The following is a 14,155-nucleotide window of genomic DNA, read 5'->3' as shown; positions in this document are numbered from 1 at the left end:
TACTTTTTAAAGCCTCAATGTGACCAAAATTGCCTTATTACAGACATTTTCTCCTATTCAGAAGCTTCTATTTCGACCAATTTCAGGCATTAAAGTGACTCTAAACACACTTGTTTTTGTTCCAAAAGTGATAATTTACATGGAATAGTCATTTGCAGTCGAAAAATTAAACATTAAAAAATTTCCATTTCTGACCATCTGGAGAAATTTCGACAGGTCACGGGTCATCGTTTTTCATCAGAAAATTGATTTTTTGGACTGTTGAAAAATTGATTCAAAATGTCATTTGGAATGTGCCTCATGTTGAAGAACTACTTTTTAAAGCCTCAATGTGACCAAAATTGCCATTATTACAGACTTTTTCTCCTATTCAGAAGCTTCTATTTTGACCAATTTCAGGCATTAAAGTGACTCTAAACACACTTGTTTTTGTTCCAAAAGTGATAATTTACATGGAATAGTCATTTGCAGTCGAAAAATTAAACATTAAAAAATTTCCATTTCTGACCATCTGGAGAAATTTCGACAGGTCACGGGTCATCGTTTTTCATCAGAAAATTGATTTTTTGGACTGTTGAAAAATTGATTCAAAATGTCATTTGGATTGTGCCTCATTTTGAATAACTACTTTTTAAAGCCTCAATGTGACCAAAATTGCCTTATTACAGACATTTTCTCCTATTCAGAAGCTTCTATTTCGACCAATTTCAGGCATTAAAGTGACTCTAAACACACTTGTTTTTGTTCCAAAAGTGATAATTTACATGGAATAGTCATTTGCAGTCGAAAAATTAAACATTAAAAAATTTCCATTTCTGACCATCTGGAGAAATTTCGACAGGTCACGGGTCATCGTTTTTCATCAGAAAATTGATTTTTTGGACTGTTGAAAAATTGATTCAAAATGTCATTTGGAATGTGCCTCATGTTGAAGAACTACTTTTTAAAGCCTCAATGTGACCAAAATTGCCATTATTACAGACTTTTTCTCCTATTCAGAAGCTTCTATTTCGACCAATTTCAGGCATTAAAGTGACTCTAAACACACTTGTTTTTGTTCCAAAAGTGATAATTTACATGGAATAGTCATTTGCAGTCAAAAATTTAAACATAAAAAAAATTCCATTTCTGACCATCTGGAGAAATTTCGACAGGTCCCGGGTCATCGCTTTTCATCAGAAAATTGATTTTTTGGACTGTTGAAAAATTGATTCAAAATGTCATTTGGATTGTGCCTCATTTTGAATAACTACTTTTTAAAGCCTCAATGTGACCAAAATTGCCTTATTACAGACTTTTTCTCCTATTCAGAAGCTTCTATTTCGACCAATTTCAGGCATTAAAGTGACTCTAAACACACTTGTTTTTGTTCCAAAAGTGATAATTTACATGGAATAGTCATTTGCAGTCGAAAAATTAAACATTAAAAAATTTCCATTTCTGACCATCTGGAGAAATTTCGACAGGTCACGGGTCATCGTTTTTCATCAGAAAATTGATTTTTTGGACTGTAGAAAAATTGATTCAAAATGTCATTTGCAATGTGCCTCATGTTGAAGAACTACTTTTTAAAGCCTCAATGTGACCAAAATTACCATTATTACAGACTTTTTCTCCTATTCAGAAGCTTCTATTTCGACAATTTCAGGCTTTAAAGTGACTCTAAACACACTTGTTTTTGTTCCAAAAGTGATAATTTACATGGAATAGTCATTTGCAGTAAAAAAATTAAACTTTAAAAAATTTCCATTTCTGACCATCTGGAGAAATTTCGACAGGTCACGGGTCATCGTTTTTCATCAGAAAATTGATTTTTTGGAGTGTTGAAAAATTGATTCAAAATGTCATTTGGATTGTGCCTCATTTTGAATAACTACTTTTTAAAGCCTCAATGTGACCAAAATTGCCTTATTACAGACTTTTTCTCCTATTCAGAAGCTTCTATTTCGACCAATTTCAGGCATTAAAGTGACTCTAAACACACTTGTTTTTGTTCCAAAAGTGATAATTTACATGGAATAGTCATTTGCAGTAAAAAAATTAAACTTTAAAAAATTTCCATTTCTGACCATCTGGAGAAATTTCAACAGGTCACGGGTCATCGTTTTTCATCAGAAAATTGATTTTTTGGACTGTAGAAAAATTGATTCAAAATGTCATTTGGATTGTGCCTCATTTTGAATAACTACTTTTTAAAGCCTCAATGTGACCAAAATTGCCTTATTACAGACATTTTCTCCTATTCAGAAGCTTCTATTTCGACCAATTTCAGGCATTAAAGTGACTCTAAACACACTTGTTTTTGTTCCAAAAGTGATAATTTACATGGAATAGTCATTTGCAGTCGAAAAATTAAACATTAAAAAATTTCCATTTCTGACCATCTGGAGAAATTTCGACAGGTCACGGGTCATCGTTTTTCATCAGAAAATTGATTTTTTGGACTGTTGAAAAATTGATTCAAAATGTCATTTGGAATGTGTCTCATGTTGAAGAACTACTTTTTAAAGCCTCAATGTGACCAAAATTGCCATTATTACAGACTTTTTCTCCTATTCAGAAGCTTCTATTTCGACCAATTTCAGGCATTAAAGTGACTCTAAACACACTTGTTTTTGTTCCAAAAGTGATAATTTACATGGAATAGTCATTTGCAGTCAAAAAATGAAACATAAAAAAAATTCCATTTCTGACCATCTGGAGAAATTTCGACAGGTCCCGGGTCATCGTTTTTCATCAGAAAATTGATTTTTTGGACTGTAGAAAAATTGATTCAAAATGTCATTTGGATTGTGCCTCATTTTGAATAGCTACTTTTTAAAGCCTCAATGTGACCAAAATTGCCTTATTACAGACATTTTCTCCTATTCAGAAGCTTCTATTTCGACCAATTTCAGGCATTAAAGTGACTCTAAACACACTTGTTTTTGTTCCAAAAGTGATAATTTACATGGAATAGTCATTTGCAGTAAAAAAATTAAACTTTAAAAAAATTCCATTTCTGACCATCTGGAGAAATTTCGACAGGTCACGGGTCATCGTTTTTCATCAGAAAATTGATTTTTTGGACTGTTGAAAAATTGATTCAAAATGTCATTTGGATTGTGCCTCATTTTGAATAACTACTTTTTAAAGCCTCAATGTGACCAAAATTGCCTTATTACAGACATTTTCTCCTATTCAGAAGCTTCTATTTCGACCAATTTCAGGCATTAAAGTGACTCTAAACACACTTGTTTTTGTTCCAAAAGTGATAATTTACATGGAATAGTCATTTGCAGTCGAAAAATTAAACATTAAAAAATTTCCATTTCTGACCATCTGGAGAAATTTCAACAGGTCACGGGTCATCGTTTTTCATCAGAAAATTGATTTTTTGGACTGTTGAAAAATTGATTCAAAATGTCATTTGGAATGTGCCTCATGTTGAAGAACTACTTTTTAAAGCCTCAATGTGACCAAAATTGCCATTATTACAGACTTTTTCTCCTATTCAGAAGCTTCTATTTTGACCAATTTCAGGCATTAAAGTGACTCTAAACACACTTGTTTTTGTTCCAAAAGTGATAATTTACATGGAATAGTCATTTGCAGTCGAAAAATTAAACATTAAAAAATTTCCATTTCTGACCATCTGGAGAAATTTCGACAGGTCACGGGTCATCGTTTTTCATCAGAAAATTGATTTTTTGGACTGTTGAAAAATTGATTCAAAATGTCATTTGGATTGTGCCTCATTTTGAATAACTACTTTTTAAAGCCTCAATGTGACCAAAATTGCCTTATTACAGACATTTTCTCCTATTCAGAAGCTTCTATTTCGACCAATTTCAGGCATTAAAGTGACTCTAAACACACTTGTTTTTGTTCCAAAAGTGATAATTTACATGGAATAGTCATTTGCAGTCGAAAAACTAAACATTAAAAAATTTCCATTTCTGACCATCTGGAGAAATTTCGACAGGTCACGGGTCATCGTTTTTCATCAGAAAATTGATTTTTTGGACTGTTGAAAAATTGATTCAAACTGTCATTTGGAATGTGCCTCATGTTGAAGAACTACTTTTTAAAGCCTCAATGTGACCAAAATTGCCATTATTACAGACTTTTTCTCCTATTCAGAAGCTTCTATTTCGACCAATTTAAGGCATTACAGTGACTCTAAACACACTTGTTTTTGTTCCAAAAGTGATAATTTACATGGAATAGTCATTTGCAGTCAAAAAATGAAACATAAAAAAATTTCCATTTCTGACCATCTGGAGAAATTTCGACAGGTCCCGGGTCATCGTTTTTCATCAGAAAATTGATTTTTTGGACTGTAGAAAAATTGATTCAAAATGTCATTTGGATTGTGCCTCATTTTGAATAGCTACTTTTTAAAGCCTCACTGTGACCAAAATTGCCTTATTACAGACATTTTCTCCTATTCAGAAGCTTCTATTTCGACCAATTTCAGGCATTAAAGTGACTCTAAACACACTTGTTTTTGTTCCAAAAGTGATAATTTACATGGAATAGTCATTTGCAGTCGAAAAATTAAACATTAAAAAATTTCCATTTCTGACCATCTGGAGAAATTTCGACAGGTCACGGGTCATCGTTTTTCATCAGAAAATTGAGTTTTTTGGACTGTTGAAAAATTGATTCAAAATGTCATTTGGAATGTGCCTCATGTTGAAGAACTACTTTTTAAAGCCTCAATGTGACCAAAATTGCCATTATTACAGACTTTTTCTCCTATTCAGAAGCTTCTATTTTGACCAATTTCAGGCATTAAAGTGACTCTAAACACACTTGTTTTTGTTCCAAAAGTGATAATTTACATGGAATAGTCATTTGCAGTCGAAAAATTAAACATTAAAAAATTTCCATTTCTGACCATCTGGAGAAATTTCGACAGGTCATGGGTCATCGTTTTTCATCAGAAAATTGATTTTTTGGACTGTTGAAAAATTGATTCAAAATGTCATTTGGATTGTGCCTCATTTTGAATAACTACTTTTTAAAGCCTCAATGTGACCAAAATTGCCTTATTACAGACATTTTCTCCTATTCAGAAGCTTCTATTTCGACCAATTTCAGTCATTAAAGTGACTCTAAACACACTTGTTTTTGTTCCAAAAGTGATAATTTACATGGAATAGTCATTTGCAGTCGAAAAATTAAACATTAAAAAATTTCCATTTCTGACCATCTGGAGAAATTTCGACAGGTCACGGGTCATCGTTTTTCATCAGAAAATTGATTTTTTGGACTGTTGAAAAATTGATTCAAAATGTCATTTGAATTGTGCCTCATTTTGAATAACTACTTTTTAAAGCCTCAATGTGACCAAAATTGCCTTATTACAGACATTTTCTCCTATTCAGAAGCTTCTATTTCGACCAATTTCAGGCATTAAAGTGACTCTAAACACACTTGTTTTTGTTCCAAAAGTGATAATTTACATGGAATAGTCATTTGCAGTCGAAAAATTAAACATTAAAAAATTTCCATTTCTGACCATCTGGAGAAATTTCGACAGGTCACGGGTCATCGTTTTTCATCAGAAAATTGATTTTTTGGACTGTTGAAAAATTGATTCAAAATGTCATTTGGAATGTGCCTCATGTTGAAGAACTACTTTTTAAAGCCTCAATGTGACCAAAATTGCCATTATTACAGACTTTTTCTCCTATTCAGAAGCTTCTATTTCGACCAATTTCAGGCATTAAAGTGACTCTAAACACACTTGTTTTTGTTCCAAAAGTGATAATTTACATGGAATAGTCATTTGCAGTCAAAAATTTAAACATAAAAAAAATTCCATTTCTGACCATCTGGAGAAATTTCAACAGGTCCCGGGTCATCGTTTTTCATCAGAAAATTGATTTTTTGGACTGTTGAAAAATTGATTCAAAATGTCATTTGGATTGTGCCTCATTTTGAATAACTACTTTTTAAAGCCTCAATGTGACCAAAATTGCCTTATTACAGACTTTTTCTCCTATTCAAAAGCTTCTATTTCGACCAATTTCAGGCATTAAAGTGACTCTAAACACACTTGTTTTTGTTCCAAAAGTGATAATTTACATGGAATAGTCATTTGCAGTCGAAAAATTAAACATTAAAAAATTTCCATTTCTGACCATCTGGAGAAATTTCGACAGGTCACGGGTCATCGTTTTTCAACAGAAAATTGATTTTTTGGACTGTAGAAAAATTGATTCAAAATGTCTTTTGGAATGTGCCTCATGTTGAATAACTACTTTTTAAAGCCTCAATGTGACCAAAATTGCCATTATTACAGACATTTTCTCCTATTCAGAAGCTTCTATTTCGACCAATTTCAGGCATTAAAGTGACTCTAAACACACTTGTTTTTGTTCCAAAAGTGATAATTTACATGGAATAGTCATTTGCAGTCGAAAAATTAAACATTAAAAAATTTCCATTTCTGACCATCTGGAGAAATTTCGACAGGTCACGGGTCATCGTTTTTCATCAGAAAATTGATTTTTTGGACTGTTGAAAAATTGATTCAAAATGTCATTTGGAATGTGCCTCATGTTGAAGAACTACTTTTTAAAGCCTCAATGTGACCAAAATTGCCATTATTACAGACTTTTTCTCCTATTCAGAAGCTTCTATTTTGACCAATTTCAGGCATTAAAGTGACTCTAAACACACTTGTTTTTGTTCCAAAAGTGATAATTTACATGGAATAGTCATTTGCAGTCGAAAAATTAAACATTAAAAAATTTCCATTTCTGACCATCTGGAGAAATTTCGACAGGTCACGGGTCATCGTTTTTCATCAGAAAATTGATTTTTTGGACTGTTGAAAAATTGATTCAAAATGTCATTTGGATTGTGCCTCATTTTGAATAACTACTTTTTAAAGCCTCAATGTGACCAAAATTGCCTTATTACAGACATTTTCTCCTATTCAGAAGCTTCTATTTCGACCAATTTCAGGCATTAAAGTGACTCTAAACACACTTGTTTTTGTTCCAAAAGTGATAATTTACATGGAATAGTCATTTGCAGTCGAAAAATTAAACATTAAAAAATTTCCATTTCTGACCATCTGGAGAAATTTCGACAGGTCACGGGTCATCGTTTTTCATCAGAAAATTGATTTTTTGGACTGTTGAAAAATTGATTCAAAATGTCATTTGGAATGTGCCTCATGTTGAAGAACTACTTTTTAAAGCCTCAATGTGACCAAAATTGCCATTATTACAGACTTTTTCTCCTATTCAGAAGCTTCTATTTCGACCAATTTCAGGCATTAAAGTGACTCTAAACACACTTGTTTTTGTTCCAAAAGTGATAATTTACATGGAATAGTCATTTGCAGTCAAAAATTTAAACATAAAAAAAATTCCATTTCTGACCATCTGGAGAAATTTCGACAGGTCCCGGGTCATCGCTTTTCATCAGAAAATTGATTTTTTGGACTGTTGAAAAATTGATTCAAAATGTCATTTGGATTGTGCCTCATTTTGAATAACTACTTTTTAAAGCCTCAATGTGACCAAAATTGCCTTATTACAGACTTTTTCTCCTATTCAGAAGCTTCTATTTCGACCAATTTCAGGCATTAAAGTGACTCTAAACACACTTGTTTTTGTTCCAAAAGTGATAATTTACATGGAATAGTCATTTGCAGTCGAAAAATTAAACATTAAAAAATTTCCATTTCTGACCATCTGGAGAAATTTCGACAGGTCACGGGTCATCGTTTTTCATCAGAAAATTGATTTTTTGGACTGTAGAAAAATTGATTCAAAATGTCATTTGCAATGTGCCTCATGTTGAAGAACTACTTTTTAAAGCCTCAATGTGACCAAAATTACCATTATTACAGACTTTTTCTCCTATTCAGAAGCTTCTATTTCGACAATTTCAGGCTTTAAAGTGACTCTAAACACACTTGTTTTTGTTCCAAAAGTGATAATTTACATGGAATAGTCATTTGCAGTAAAAAAATTAAACTTTAAAAAATTTCCATTTCTGACCATCTGGAGAAATTTCGACAGGTCACGGGTCATCGTTTTTCATCAGAAAATTGATTTTTTGGAGTGTTGAAAAATTGATTCAAAATGTCATTTGGATTGTGCCTCATTTTGAATAACTACTTTTTAAAGCCTCAATGTGACCAAAATTGCCTTATTACAGACTTTTTCTCCTATTCAGAAGCTTCTATTTCGACCAATTTCAGGCATTAAAGTGACTCTAAACACACTTGTTTTTGTTCCAAAAGTGATAATTTACATGGAATAGTCATTTGCAGTAAAAAAATTAAACTTTAAAAAATTTCCATTTCTGACCATCTGGAGAAATTTCAACAGGTCACGGGTCATCGTTTTTCATCAGAAAATTGATTTTTTGGACTGTAGAAAAATTGATTCAAAATGTCATTTGGATTGTGCCTCATTTTGAATAACTACTTTTTAAAGCCTCAATGTGACCAAAATTGCCTTATTACAGACATTTTCTCCTATTCAGAAGCTTCTATTTCGACCAATTTCAGGCATTAAAGTGACTCTAAACACACTTGTTTTTGTTCCAAAAGTGATAATTTACATGGAATAGTCATTTGCAGTCGAAAAATTAAACATTAAAAAATTTCCATTTCTGACCATCTGGAGAAATTTCGACAGGTCACGGGTCATCGTTTTTCATCAGAAAATTGATTTTTTGGACTGTTGAAAAATTGATTCAAAATGTCATTTGGAATGTGTCTCATGTTGAAGAACTACTTTTTAAAGCCTCAATGTGACCAAAATTGCCATTATTACAGACTTTTTCTCCTATTCAGAAGCTTCTATTTCGACCAATTTCAGGCATTAAAGTGACTCTAAACACACTTGTTTTTGTTCCAAAAGTGATAATTTACATGGAATAGTCATTTGCAGTCAAAAAATGAAACATAAAAAAAATTCCATTTCTGACCATCTGGAGAAATTTCGACAGGTCCCGGGTCATCGTTTTTCATCAGAAAATTGATTTTTTGGACTGTAGAAAAATTGATTCAAAATGTCATTTGGATTGTGCCTCATTTTGAATAGCTACTTTTTAAAGCCTCAATGTGACCAAAATTGCCTTATTACAGACATTTTCTCCTATTCAGAAGCTTCTATTTCGACCAATTTCAGGCATTAAAGTGACTCTAAACACACTTGTTTTTGTTCCAAAAGTGATAATTTACATGGAATAGTCATTTGCAGTAAAAAAATTAAACTTTAAAAAAATTCCATTTCTGACCATCTGGAGAAATTTCGACAGGTCACGGGTCATCGTTTTTCATCAGAAAATTGATTTTTTGGACTGTTGAAAAATTGATTCAAAATGTCATTTGGATTGTGCCTCATTTTGAATAACTACTTTTTAAAGCCTCAATGTGACCAAAATTGCCTTATTACAGACATTTTCTCCTATTCAGAAGCTTCTATTTCGACCAATTTCAGGCATTAAAGTGACTCTAAACACACTTGTTTTTGTTCCAAAAGTGATAATTTACATGGAATAGTCATTTGCAGTCGAAAAATTAAACATTAAAAAATTTCCATTTCTGACCATCTGGAGAAATTTCAACAGGTCACGGGTCATCGTTTTTCATCAGAAAATTGATTTTTTGGACTGTTGAAAAATTGATTCAAAATGTCATTTGGAATGTGCCTCATGTTGAAGAACTACTTTTTAAAGCCTCAATGTGACCAAAATTGCCATTATTACAGACTTTTTCTCCTATTCAGAAGCTTCTATTTTGACCAATTTCAGGCATTAAAGTGACTCTAAACACACTTGTTTTTGTTCCAAAAGTGATAATTTACATGGAATAGTCATTTGCAGTCGAAAAATTAAACATTAAAAAATTTCCATTTCTGACCATCTGGAGAAATTTCGACAGGTCACGGGTCATCGTTTTTCATCAGAAAATTGATTTTTTGGACTGTTGAAAAATTGATTCAAAATGTCATTTGGATTGTGCCTCATTTTGAATAACTACTTTTTAAAGCCTCAATGTGACCAAAATTGCCTTATTACAGACATTTTCTCCTATTCAGAAGCTTCTATTTCGACCAATTTCAGGCATTAAAGTGACTCTAAACACACTTGTTTTTGTTCCAAAAGTGATAATTTACATGGAATAGTCATTTGCAGTCGAAAAACTAAACATTAAAAAATTTCCATTTCTGACCATCTGGAGAAATTTCGACAGGTCACGGGTCATCGTTTTTCATCAGAAAATTGATTTTTTGGACTGTTGAAAAATTGATTCAAACTGTCATTTGGAATGTGCCTCATGTTGAAGAACTACTTTTTAAAGCCTCAATGTGACCAAAATTGCCATTATTACAGACTTTTTCTCCTATTCAGAAGCTTCTATTTCGACCAATTTAAGGCATTACAGTGACTCTAAACACACTTGTTTTTGTTCCAAAAGTGATAATTTACATGGAATAGTCATTTGCAGTCAAAAAATGAAACATAAAAAAATTTCCATTTCTGACCATCTGGAGAAATTTCGACAGGTCCCGGGTCATCGTTTTTCATCAGAAAATTGATTTTTTGGACTGTAGAAAAATTGATTCAAAATGTCATTTGGATTGTGCCTCATTTTGAATAGCTACTTTTTAAAGCCTCACTGTGACCAAAATTGCCTTATTACAGACATTTTCTCCTATTCAGAAGCTTCTATTTCGACCAATTTCAGGCATTAAAGTGACTCTAAACACACTTGTTTTTGTTCCAAAAGTGATAATTTACATGGAATAGTCATTTGCAGTCGAAAAATTAAACATTAAAAAATTTCCATTTCTGACCATCTGGAGAAATTTCGACAGGTCACGGGTCATCGTTTTTCATCAGAAAATTGAGTTTTTTGGACTGTTGAAAAATTGATTCAAAATGTCATTTGGAATGTGCCTCATGTTGAAGAACTACTTTTTAAAGCCTCAATGTGACCAAAATTGCCATTATTACAGACTTTTTCTCCTATTCAGAAGCTTCTATTTTGACCAATTTCAGGCATTAAAGTGACTCTAAACACACTTGTTTTTGTTCCAAAAGTGATAATTTACATGGAATAGTCATTTGCAGTCGAAAAATTAAACATTAAAAAATTTCCATTTCTGACCATCTGGAGAAATTTCGACAGGTCATGGGTCATCGTTTTTCATCAGAAAATTGATTTTTTGGACTGTTGAAAAATTGATTCAAAATGTCATTTGGATTGTGCCTCATTTTGAATAACTACTTTTTAAAGCCTCAATGTGACCAAAATTGCCTTATTACAGACATTTTCTCCTATTCAGAAGCTTCTATTTCGACCAATTTCAGTCATTAAAGTGACTCTAAACACACTTGTTTTTGTTCCAAAAGTGATAATTTACATGGAATAGTCATTTGCAGTCGAAAAATTAAACATTAAAAAATTTCCATTTCTGACCATCTGGAGAAATTTCGACAGGTCACGGGTCATCGTTTTTCATCAGAAAATTGATTTTTTGGACTGTTGAAAAATTGATTCAAAATGTCATTTGAATTGTGCCTCATTTTGAATAACTACTTTTTAAAGCCTCAATGTGACCAAAATTGCCTTATTACAGACATTTTCTCCTATTCAGAAGCTTCTATTTCGACCAATTTCAGGCATTAAAGTGACTCTAAACACACTTGTTTTTGTTCCAAAAGTGATAATTTACATGGAATAGTCATTTGCAGTCGAAAAATTAAACATTAAAAAATTTCCATTTCTGACCATCTGGAGAAATTTCGACAGGTCACGGGTCATCGTTTTTCATCAGAAAATTGATTTTTTGGACTGTTGAAAAATTGATTCAAAATGTCATTTGGAATGTGCCTCATGTTGAAGAACTACTTTTTAAAGCCTCAATGTGACCAAAATTGCCATTATTACAGACTTTTTCTCCTATTCAGAAGCTTCTATTTCGACCAATTTCAGGCATTAAAGTGACTCTAAACACACTTGTTTTTGTTCCAAAAGTGATAATTTACATGGAATAGTCATTTGCAGTCAAAAATTTAAACATAAAAAAAATTCCATTTCTGACCATCTGGAGAAATTTCAACAGGTCCCGGGTCATCGTTTTTCATCAGAAAATTGATTTTTTGGACTGTTGAAAAATTGATTCAAAATGTCATTTGGATTGTGCCTCATTTTGAATAACTACTTTTTAAAGCCTCAATGTGACCAAAATTGCCTTATTACAGACTTTTTCTCCTATTCAGAAGCTTCTATTTCGACCAATTTCAGGCATTAAAGTGACTCTAAACACACTTGTTTTTGTTCCAAAAGTGATAATTTACATGGAATAGTCATTTGCAGTCGAAAAATTAAACATTAAAAAATTTCCATTTCTGACCATCTGGAGAAATTTCGACAGGTCACGGGTCATCGTTTTTCAACAGAAAATTGATTTTTTGGACTGTAGAAAAATTGATTCAAAATGTCTTTTGGAATGTGCCTCATGTTGAATAACTACTTTTTAAAGCCTCAATGTGACCAAAATTGCCATTATTACAGACATTTTCTCCTATTCAGAAGCTTCTATTTCGACCAATTTCAGGCATTAAAGTGACTCTAAACACACTTGTTTTTGTTCCAAAAGTGATAATTTACATGGAATAGTCATTTGCAGTCGAAAAATTAAACATTAAAAAATTTCCATTTCTGACCATCTGGAGAAATTTCGACAGGTCACGGGTCATCGTTTTTCATCAGAAAATTGATTTTTTGGACTGTTGAAAAATTGATTCAAAATGTCATTTGGAATGTGCCTCATGTTGAAGAACTACTTTTTAAAGCCTCAATGTGACCAAAATTGCCATTATTACAGACTTTTTCTCCTATTCAGAAGCTTCTATTTTGACCAATTTCAGGCATTAAAGTGACTCTAAACACACTTGTTTTTGTTCCAAAAGTGATAATTTACATGGAATAGTCATTTGCAGTCGAAAAATTAAACATTAAAAAATTTCCATTTCTGACCATCTGGAGAAATTTCGACAGGTCACGGGTCATCGTTTTTCATCAGAAAATTGATTTTTTGGACTGTTGAAAAATTGATTCAAAATGTCATTTGGATTGTGCCTCATTTTGAATAACTACTTTTTAAAGCCTCAATGTGACCAAAATTGCCTTATTACAGACATTTTCTCCTATTCAGAAGCTTCTATTTCGACCAATTTCAGGCATTAAAGTGACTCTAAACACACTTGTTTTTGTTCCAAAAGTGATAATTTACATGGAATAGTCATTTGCAGTCGAAAAATTAAACATTAAAAAATTTCCATTTCTGACCATCTGGAGAAATTTCGACAGGTCACGGGTCATCGTTTTTCATCAGAAAATTGATTTTTTGGACTGTTGAAAAATTGATTCAAAATGTCATTTGGAATGTGCCTCATGTTGAAGAACTACTTTTTAAAGCCTCAATGTGACCAAAATTGCCATTATTACAGACTTTTTCTCCTATTCAGAAGCTTCTATTTTGACCAATTTCAGGCATTAAAGTGACTCTAAACACACTTGTTTTTGTTCCAAAAGTGATAATTTACATGGAATAGTCATTTGCAGTCCAAAAATTAAACATTAAAAATTTTCCATTTCTGACCATCTGGAGAAATTTCGACAGGTCACGGGTCATCGTTTTTCATCGGAAAATTGATTTTTTGGACTGTTGAAAAATTGATTCAAAATGTCATTTGAATTGTGCCTCATTTTGAATAACTACTTTTTAAAGCCTCAATGTGACCAAAATTGCCTTATTACAGACATTTTCTCCTATTCAGAAGCTTCTATTTCGACCAATTTCAGGCATTAAAGTGACTCTAAACACACTTGTTTTTGTTCCAAAAGTGATAATTTACATGGAATAGTCATTTGCAGTCGAAAAATTAAACATTAAAAAATTTCCATTTCTGACCATCTGGAGAAATTTCGACAGGTCACGGGTCATCGTTTTTCATCAGAAAATTGATTTTTTGGACTGTAGAAAAATTGATTCAAAATGTCATTTGCAATGTGCCTCATGTTGAAGAACTACTTTTTAAAGCCTCAATGTGACCAAAATTACCATTATTACAGACTTTTTCTCCTATTCAGAAGCTTCTATTTCGACAATTTCAGGCTTTAAAG

This window comes from Triturus cristatus, chromosome 10 (genome assembly GCF_964204655.1).
Source record: "Triturus cristatus chromosome 10, aTriCri1.1, whole genome shotgun sequence".
In the NCBI taxonomy this organism is placed as follows: domain Eukaryota; kingdom Metazoa; phylum Chordata; class Amphibia; order Caudata; family Salamandridae; genus Triturus; species Triturus cristatus.
This window is presented reverse-complemented; position numbering follows the sequence as displayed.